The following is a 9,736-nucleotide window of genomic DNA, read 5'->3' as shown; positions in this document are numbered from 1 at the left end:
CACTTAATCATAGCTGATTTTACTGTCTCATCTAGCGTATTCCACTTCAGCAGCAGGTTATACATTTTTGATAAATTCTTAGTATTGGGTTCTAACAGTTCTGTTTCTAGTTTTGATCTCTCCATCTGGAAGCCAACTTTCCTGTCTTGTTTAAACACCTCCATTATTTGATGGTAATGAAGCCAATCTCTTACTTTCGACTTCAATTTCTCATAACTCTGTAATTTAATTTTTCCACTCTCTTGCTCTAAAATTTCACCATATCTTGGCCATTTAGATTCCATATTTAATTTTTTCACCTCCTTAGCTTCCATTGGTGACAGCCACCTAGGGGTTTTATTTTCCAACAAATCCTTGTATCGGATCCAAACATTATATAGTGCTTTCCTAACAATATGGTTTTTAAAACCTTTATGCATTTTTACCTTGTCATACCATATATACGCATGCCAACCAAATCTATTATCAAACCCTTCCAATGTGCATCATTTTGAAAGAGGCACTCCTTGGCATTCTTGCATTGCCAGAGATGCTGCAATAGCTTGTTTTCTAATTACTTACTAAAATTAAATGTTTGGCCTCCACTGAATGCCTCCACTTGCTGATGCAGGTGCGTTAGGCATGGGGAACCTCGGACCCTAGTAATTTGATTTCAGATCCTGTTCGCTCCAGTAAGCATGGCAGCATGCATCAGGCAGACACAGAGTCATATCGCGGCTCCATCGTGCCAGGAGACGCTTACCTGGATGGTTGTAAGGTTCAAGGATTTCAGCACGCCCGGGATGCGCTCCAGAAACGTCCGGAGCCAGAGCGCGCTGTCGTTTCTGCGAGAAGCCTCATCCTCCTGCAAGTAGTAGAAGAGGCGCAGCGCTTTGGCTGCCCGGACGGGGCGCGCCGGCCCATCCCCGGGGCCCAAGTCGAGGCCTCCCAGCAAGGGGGGCAGGAAAAGGGGGTTGGCAATGAGCGGAGGGACGTAGAGCGGGAAGGTGAGGTGGGGCAGCAGCGCCTCGATGCGCGACCCGCCTTGCACTAAGCTGAGCAGCGGGTTGGCGCTGCTGCACTTGTGGCCGGGGCTGCTCCGCGCGCAGAGCCGGGCGAAGGGGAGCGCGGCGCCGTCGGGGCTGCGGAGCCCCCGCACCGCCTCGTCCAGCGCCAGCAGCTCGGCGAAGGCCTCCCGGGTGAGGAGCGAGCCTCCGCCTTGGCGGGCCACGGCCAGGAGGGAGGCGAAGGAGCCCTCGGTGCTCAGCCTCTCGGCGGAGAAGCGCCGCGCGTCGCGACAGGGGCCTCTCCAAGCAGTCCGTGTGGCAGTCGAGGCGCGCCATCGCCTCATTTCCCTGGAACTTTTTCTATTTCTCCTCACAGCGGCGAAGAGAGCCGGACTCAGGACGGAATTAAGACCGTTATCTGAGTAAGTTAGGCGTAGGGCAGCCCGGCCCCACTTAGCACGAGTGTGCTGGGAAGTTTCTAAAACATCTCGAAAAGGGGGAATTGAGCGGGAAAAGGTGGTAAAAATGGCCGCTGGGCGGAGGTTCGCCGGGAAACGCCCACCCGTTAACCGCCTCAGAAGTTGGTTGGGGGGGATTCTGAGGGAAACTCCCTTCAGCGAAGGCATCAGTTTCTTGGCTGCAATCTGGCTGCTATGTCTGAGGGAAACTCCGGAGAAAATCCACAACGAGAGGGCCCAGTGCCTTTTTAAGCCAAGATGCAATGAAAGTGATCTTTTTAACCAGTAACCCGTTTAACTAGGAATTTCCTACTCGACAGTCTTTTTTCCGCGAGGGTGGGCGACCTGCGGCTCTCCAGATGTGCTTGATGAGTGGCCGTTCTGGAGAGGGAGTCCTAACATCTGGAGGGCCACTGGTTCCCCACAGTTAATCTAGGTTGTGTTTAGAAAAGCAGATGCAAATATACCATATTTTTCACCCCCTAGGATGCAGTTTTTCCGCTCCAAAAATGAAGGGGAAATGTGTGTGCATGGTGCGAATGCAGGCTTTCGCTGAAGCCTGGAGAGCGAGAGGGGTTGGTGCGCACCGACCCCTCTCGCTCTCCAGGCTTCGCGCAACGGGCTCCCACGGCTTGCGGAGAGTTGCCTGTTCTGGGGTCGGGGGAAGCTCGGGCTTCCCCCGCGCCTCGGGGGGAAATAAATTTTTTCCCCTTTATTTCCCCCCCAAAAAACTAGGTGCGCCTCATGGGACGGTGCGTCCTATAGGGCGAAAAATACGGTGCTATATTGTTACAGACCGGAACCATTTGTTATCCTCAGCAAACTTAGCCGCTTCCCTGTTCACCCCCAACTCCAGATCAGTGTGAACTGGTTAATTTATTTTTCCTCACTTCACATAAGCTTTCCTACTTACAAGGAGGAGCAAGTACTTATTCAGGACATTGAAATTCTGCTACCTTTACACACCCTTCGGAGTCCTGTGGCATTAGAGGCATCACCAGAGATCATCCACACATTTTCAAGCCTGTCTTTGCAACCCTAACGACTGGAACATTTCCAGGGAAAAAAGAAGCTGAAAATATAAAGGCGCCAAGTAATGCATTTGCATTTTTTGTGTTTGCACGGCACAATCGCAGTACTAGCCAGATTCCCTTCATTTGCTAGCTCATCATCATTTGGATGACCTCCAGCCTAATGAAATGCTGGATCAGGGAGAAAGTTGGGTTATTCTTTCAGTCCTTCCAATAATTTTACTATGCAAGCTGGTGTATCTTTCAAAGACTGTGTTCACACTTCTGTTCACTGTACACTTGCCGCATTTCCAGTGCAGAGTTTTTAATTCATGTTCCCATGACATGTTATGTATTTTGTACTCCATTATAAAATACTGCTGACTGGAGTCCTTAAGCCACTCCTAATTTGTCTCTCTCCTGCCATCAGCACCCTCAAAGAGAAACAAATCTGACAGTAATGAAGCTGTCCTGATGAGAACAGTCAAAGGCAGAAAGAGGCATGAAACACACTGGCGCGGGGACGACAACAACAACAACTTACCGTAATAGCACTCTGAGGCAGGAATGTGAACACACCCCAAGTATTTAAAAAACTGTATTTTACTTTCAGTTTTACTTCTTATGCACATGACCTGACTGTTTAAGGAACTTGCTTGCTGCTGCATCTGCTGTTTTGATAGTATTTAGCTCCTTCTGATAAAAAAAATTAATGATGGGTGTGCCAAGTATATATATATATATATTTTAAAAGCTTGCTGAAGGCCAGCTAGGATCCAGAAGAGCAAAAAGGCACAGTTCTTTAAAGCTAGCACTAAGAAGATTTCACAGAAGTTGAATGAAGCAGTTTTGGAATAAACTGGTGAGAAATTGCAGATTCACAAGAGTTTATGAATTTAGAAATGATTATAATTATGTGATTGCCAAGCAAGTTCTGTTCAATGCCACAGTGAAGGGTTTTTGGGTGAAACGTAATTTGGGACACAAGTAAGGCTTATATGAGGGCCTTCGGGATACAACAAATAAATGGCATGGAAAAATAAAAGAAAGGAAAATAATATTCAAGAAATAATAAGACAGATAAGAGACAAAATGAATCGATCAAAAACCCAAAAAATGAAAAAGTAAGCCAAAAATAAAGATCTTACAATCACATATTTCCAACTTATTAAAATAAGGAAGTAGAAAGTAAAATAAAATGCATGAGACAAAAGATATTTTGAATTGGCCAATAAAGCCAGCAGGATGCTGGCTTGGTTAATAAAAGAAAAACAGATAGAATCATAAACAAAATAATAGATCAAGGAGAAGAAACTACTGACCCGAAAAAAATTAAACAAAGTTTTATAAATTACTACAAAAAGCTGTATAAAATAGAGTTTAAAGATTAAAACAAAATAAAAAGAGTATTTGTTACAGAATAATTTACTGTCAATATTAGAAGAAGAATATAAATATTTAAATGCCGACATAGAAATAGAAGAAACTGCCCAAGTAATTAAAAAGATGACAAACGGGAAATCGCCAGGTCCTGGCGAAATTTCAATGAGAATCATGTATGTATAGACATAATGTATGGATCACACAATTTTACATGTACCACCTGCTTCCCCTAAAATATTGCAAAGAATCATGGCAACAGCACAATGATGAACAAATGTGAGTGTTCCAGGAGACCACCCAGAAACTTATTAAGAGGTGTATAAATCACCTAAGTAAATACATCTATATTTTAACTGGGGCTGCATTATCTTTCTCTCATGTGCTAAAGAAAGCAAGTAAGGACACAGAGGAGAGCAAAATTTCCAAACATTCCTTGGCTTCCCATCAGCTGGAAAATGTAGCCACGGAAATTTCCTTATTATGCAACAGACTGCCCCATACTAAAATCATATGCCTTTCATGCTATAAATATAAATGAACCGCATCTGCACACCTAGTTACCATATACGCTAACAATCAATATAAAATGTTGATTAGCAATAGCTCTTACTGATTCTCCAGATTTAATTCTATTTAATTCTTGTCACCTAGGCAGTCCAGGGCCCCTATGCACACTGCCCAGCCATTCGCCCTGGGGAGATCACTAGGTGGTGTGACTTCAGACCCAGAGTTGCACTTGATAGTCTCTGGAGACAGATAGATGCCAACAACAGTTCCTCCAACAATAAATTCCACAATGCTTTGAAGTTGTAAAAGATATGGAACAGTAGGTAGAGAAATAAATGTCGTGACAAAATCAGTCCCATATTTCTCCTGTAGTTGGTTAAGATAATTAAATAGCAACTATAATTCTCTGTGTGCTTGTTTTTTAAAATAAAAACCATGTTTAGGACTCTCTAAGATGATGTACTTTCAACACATATGGGAAAATCTGCAGGCCTCACTAAAGCTGAAAAGGAAAAAAAAAAGGTTTTGTTTTTTCCCAAAATCCAGAGGAAGAAAAATAAAAGTCAAAGCCTTAAAACGGTTCAGAAAAATAAATCTTCCTGAAATCTTTAGTCTCAAAGTCTCTGACTATCTTTAAATGAAGCGAGGTACCAGACTTTGTACGATGAAAGACAAGCTGTGAAGTTTTGTGTATTCAGCAAATATGTCCAACACTGAACAGTGATTCCGGATATTGACTACTGTTACATAGAATTCTTCGTCAGCATGGTTAGTAGCACATTGTTAGTAGCACGTTGTTAGTAGCAGTGACTACATTATTACATGTACAACTCCCATAAGCCCCGTTGCCCCGTGTGTCATAACCATGCTGGATGGGGCTGATGGTGTAGCCTTATGAGGCTTTGCCGTCGGGTGGGAAAAATATTGCGTCTGAGAAAGGGAAGTGGGAGTCAACAGACACTCAAAGAATAGTTTCGGAGAAAAAGGTTTTTATTTCTACCATTCATGAACTGGTAGAAGGAGCAAGTGTGATAGTTCACAAAAAGCATGCACAAGTTCACAGTCATGTGCACAAGCATATATACCCATTTCCAGTTCCCTCCCCCTTTCTCCTCCCTCAGGAGTCCTGCCCATGAGTTCCTCTGAGCATGAACAGAAAGCTGTCTTGGGACTATTGGACTCTTCCCAGGAAAGGGGAATGAGAGTGGTTCAGCATGTCCAAGCATGTCCAAGAAGTTGCAACTAGGATGAGATAAGATTCATTTCCCAGGCCTGCTATGAAGAGAGCCTATTCATTAGCCTTTAAAAGTAACATTTTGCCTTTTGCCACAGCATCTTGTGAGAAAAGCAGAGAAGAGCAGAGAAAAGCTGTTTTGGATTTTTAGAAGACAAAAGGAGTTTTGGGCAGTTTTGAGGCCTGGTGTGATTATTGAAGCCTGGGGTGATTTCACAGACAGGATTTGGGTATTCTGTCCCTTCATTCCCCCCCTGTTTGTTTTTGGACAGCCGCCAGGCCTGTCCCAAATGGACCACTATCCTTTCTTGAGGCCACTGATGATTGCCCCAAGTTTGGGAGCTGGAAGCTACCTGCAACTGTTGCTAGGTCAGCCAAGCGTCTCCTTTGATGGGGTGCTGTGGCTACCTGCTCAGGAATCCCCATGGTAGGAATTAGGTAGGCTAGGAAGCACACTCCATACCATCCCTGTGGGTGGATATGGGAAGCTTGCCTTCCATAAGCCTGCCTGACACACGTCTGTGAGCAGAGACACTACCTTCCCCTTCTGAAGGCCACACCAAGCCAGAAAGAGTTCCTGGCGTGGACTCAGGTGTAACGGTTTGGGCTGGGAACGTACATGTCAGATTGTCACTGGCGCTCTTTGACACTGGCGCTCTTTGATTTATTGACCCAAAGCCAGCCAGTAATACGGTGATGGAATGATTGAGGTTGTAACTGATGATTCATTCCATTTGTGCACAGGGTCATTACCAAGTCGGTGCTGTGGTTCAAAGGGGGCTTTAGTTAAGTTCTGTAGGCTCTGGGTGGAGCTCTGTCAGGTGGAAGCGGGCTGGGGTGTAATTTCCCTGATTGAACAACCCACACAAATACCCTCCCCTGCAGGGGTGTTGTAAGGCTATCCAGGGGCCCAGCAACCTTCTATGAAAACTGTATATGCAAAGGGAAAGAAAAGAAAATGAGAAAATGTCCTCTTTCAATCCATGCTGGATTCTTGAGCCGTGCGCCAGCGTCCAGGAGTGACGTTTAGCAGGGCTGTAGTCTGGTGGGCGTCGGGTCGTCTGGCGTTGGGCATCTTGGGTCCCTTCCAACAAGGCTGGAGCGATGTCTGGGTGTCTGGGTCCTCATCTGGATGCAGAGGCTCGACCAAGGCACAAGGCGTTCCGGCAAAAGCTCACTTGTTAAGAGAAGAGATAACAAAGACGGCAGCGATTGCACAGAACAAATTGATAGAAAACATTTGCACATAAGGTATAGGCCTAGCAAACATAAATTCAAAAGGGTGTGCTTGGCAGGAAAACTTCGCAAGGGGTTAACAGTTCTGTTCCTTGGGTTAAGTTTTGCCAGCTGAGATTTTTTTTAAAGTCTTTTCCTCTGCACACTAATTTTTTCAGAGCTTTTGCGGCCTGTAAAACATGTTGCAAAATTTCAGTTCATCTGCCAAAGACTGCCAGTGTCTGTAACGATGTGTTCCTTGCTTCTGGCAAAGTATCAAATTCCTATGCCGCAGCTCCTTTCAGAGTAAAATTGCACCTTAAAAAGAAAAACTTGACAAAGTTCACAGAAAGCATTCACTTGCTTTTTTAAGAAAGTCACTTTCTAGGTTAGTACTTGGGGCAAGAGGGTGGGTAACCCTTGGCATTCTGGGTTTTTGTCGCTTGACTGTAAATCCTAATTGGCTCCAAGCAGTAGATGGCTTGGGATAGCCGGCTGGCAAGAATGCAGCAGTGTCCTTCTTGGAATAGCAGCCAAAAGATAAGCGCTCTGAAGCTGCTTCAAGGGGGGAAAAACTGATGTCCCGTTACTTGCGTGAATGAGAAAGTCTGTTCACATGCTTTCCACTGCAACAGTCTTTGAGCAAGAACAGAGATGAGAAGAAATCATTTTTGAGAAATCTTATTGTTCCCAGCCTGTGGGGGTGGGGTGTGTCGGGCGAGGGGCCTGTGGGCATTCCACTTCCCAATGACCCTCTTGCCTGCAGATGGCGCACTGGTTTCTTCCCTAGGCGTCCTGCCCCTCCCGTGGACACCCTCTGGGATTGCGTTTTGGCTGCTGGCTGCTTGAAGACAAACCCCTAATTATTTTTGGCTGGGTCCTCTTCGAAAGAAGGATTCTAATTAAGGTGCTTGGGGGTCTGTGGTCCTGGGCATCGGATGACTCCAGGGGGTCGTACACTCGGTGGGGTGGGGCCATCAAAGTGGAGTTTTAGCTGCCTCAATTGCAACATCAGTATTGTCCGCTGCCCTGAGGGCATGTATCTTGCGGATTTCCTCAATGGTCAGTATTGTAATCCTAGGGCTCTTTGATACCTCGGGTTTTAATAGTCTCTCTCTTTTTTAACAGTTCTGTCCTATGCGGCTCTCAAAGCCTTCTGCTCTGTTTCTTTCTGTCTGCCAATTCACATCCTTGCATTGTGCTGCTTCTAGAACCAAGAAGCCACATCCAGCTCACTTTTTTGGCTTGCTTACTGGCTCTATCTCACGTGGCTCTTTAAAATCTTCTGCTCTTTTTCTTTCTGCCAATTCACATACTGAAATACTCTTTTGGACTGTCCTGCTTGTCCATTTCACCTGATTCCTTCTGAATTTCACCATTCTCAACTTTCTCTTGTCTTTCTTCCTCAGTCTCTTTGCTTTGGGGGTTGGGTAGGGGGAACCTCATTTAGCCCTGGTGCAGTTGCTGCATAGGGTGGAGGGGGGCTAATTATTCCCCCTTCCTCTTCTTTTCCTGGGACTGGCAAACTGCTGGCTTTTTCTAACTTGTACTTGCTGCCATACTGGGCACAGTTTTGGCTTGGGTTAATCACCGTTCTACTTTTCCTAAGCCGTGGGGGACGGTCAGGAACTTCACATAAGTGTTGGAGTCTATTTTTCTTCAGTTTTTAAAATCCTCAATCATCTCCCTTTGTGGCATCTTATTGCGCCTGGGAAAGGGAAGTGGGAGTCAACAGACACTCAAGGAATAGTTTCAAAGAAAAAGGTTTTTATTTCTACCATTCATGAACTGGTAGAAGGAACAAGTGTGATAGTTCACAAAAGCATGCACGAGTTCACAGTCATGTGCACAAGCATATATACCTATTTCCAGTTCCCTCCCCCTTTCTCCTCCCTCAGGAGTCCTGCCCATGAGTTCCTCTGAGCATGAACAGAAAGCTGTCTTGGGACTATTGGACTCTTCCCAGGAAAGGGGAATGAGAGTTGTTCAGCATGTCCAAGCATGTCCAAGAAGTTGCAACTAGGATGAGATAAGATTCATTTCCCAGGCCTGCTATGAAGAGAGCCTATTCATTAGCCTTTAAAAGTAACATTTTGCCTTTTGCCACAGCATCTTGTGAGAAAAGCAGAGAAGAGCAGAGAAAAGCTGTTTTGGATTTTTAGAAGACAAAAGGAGTTTTGGGCAGTTTTGAGGCCTGGTGTGATTATTGAAGCCTGGGGTGATTTCACAGACAGGATTTGGGTATTCTGTCCCTTCAATGGGAGTTGTAGTCCCAAACATCTGGAAGGCACCAGGTTCAGAAAGGCTGGTCTAAAGTGCTGTTTCATTTCCTAATTAGGTAAACTTACTTCATAGGGGCATAGAAAAGGGAATATGTCACATGCAAAATCATCCAAGCTTTTGTAATATGCCACATCTAATTTTGTTTTGTTTCCTAAGAAAAGATCCTTGCTTGTTTCATTAATATAGCAGAAGTATGGGATTTTATCACTTCCTATGTATTATATTTTTATCCTACTTCTCCATTTTAAACATTTGTTGCAAAATAATAAAATGCCCCTTTTGATTTGGTTATTAGTAACCTTCACAAAATGAAGGTTCCTCATCTTGTGTCTTTGAGGTGCATCACCAACGAAAGCATGTTGGCATGTTATTATTTTACAAAGATCAATGATTTCATGAGGATTTAGTTTTATGAACCATTTTGAATCATCTTCTTTTGCTTCTTTTGTTTTTTGGTGTTTTCCCTTTTACTTTTGCAGCTTTACCTGGAGTGGCTGGTTTTTCCATGTGTGATGGAAGTATATCACCTTAGAAAATCATGAACATGGTTATTAAAAACAAGCACACACAGAATTATAGTTCCTATTTAATAATTTGAGCCAACTTCAGCAGAAACATGGGACTGATTTTCATCACGGATACCGGTATGTATTTCTCTAC

The 9,736-nt window shown here is 44.4% G+C and overlaps 1 long non-coding RNA gene across 2 annotated transcripts in view; it reads left to right on the top strand.

Annotated features, from left to right (window-relative positions):
- Positions 1–1,390: 1,390 nt before the first annotated feature.
- Positions 1,391–9,736, top strand: part of LOC307199312 — a 66,201-nt gene continuing 57,855 nt past the window's right edge. The window contains exons 1-2 of one of the 2 annotated variants that reach the window (XR_013831857.1): positions 1,391–1,505; positions 2,885–3,038. This is a non-coding gene — a long non-coding RNA (uncharacterized lncRNA). Of the gene's footprint in view, positions 1,506–2,082; positions 3,039–9,736 lie in introns of those variants that run through there. The other variant, XR_013831858.1, reaches the window with a different exon arrangement.

Source organism: Podarcis cretensis (genome assembly GCF_951804945.1).
Source record: "Podarcis cretensis genome assembly, chromosome: 12".
Classification (NCBI taxonomy): Eukaryota; Metazoa; Chordata; class Lepidosauria; order Squamata; family Lacertidae; genus Podarcis; species Podarcis cretensis.
Note: the sequence above shows the minus strand (reverse complement) of the source record. Positions and strands in the feature narration are given on the sequence as shown.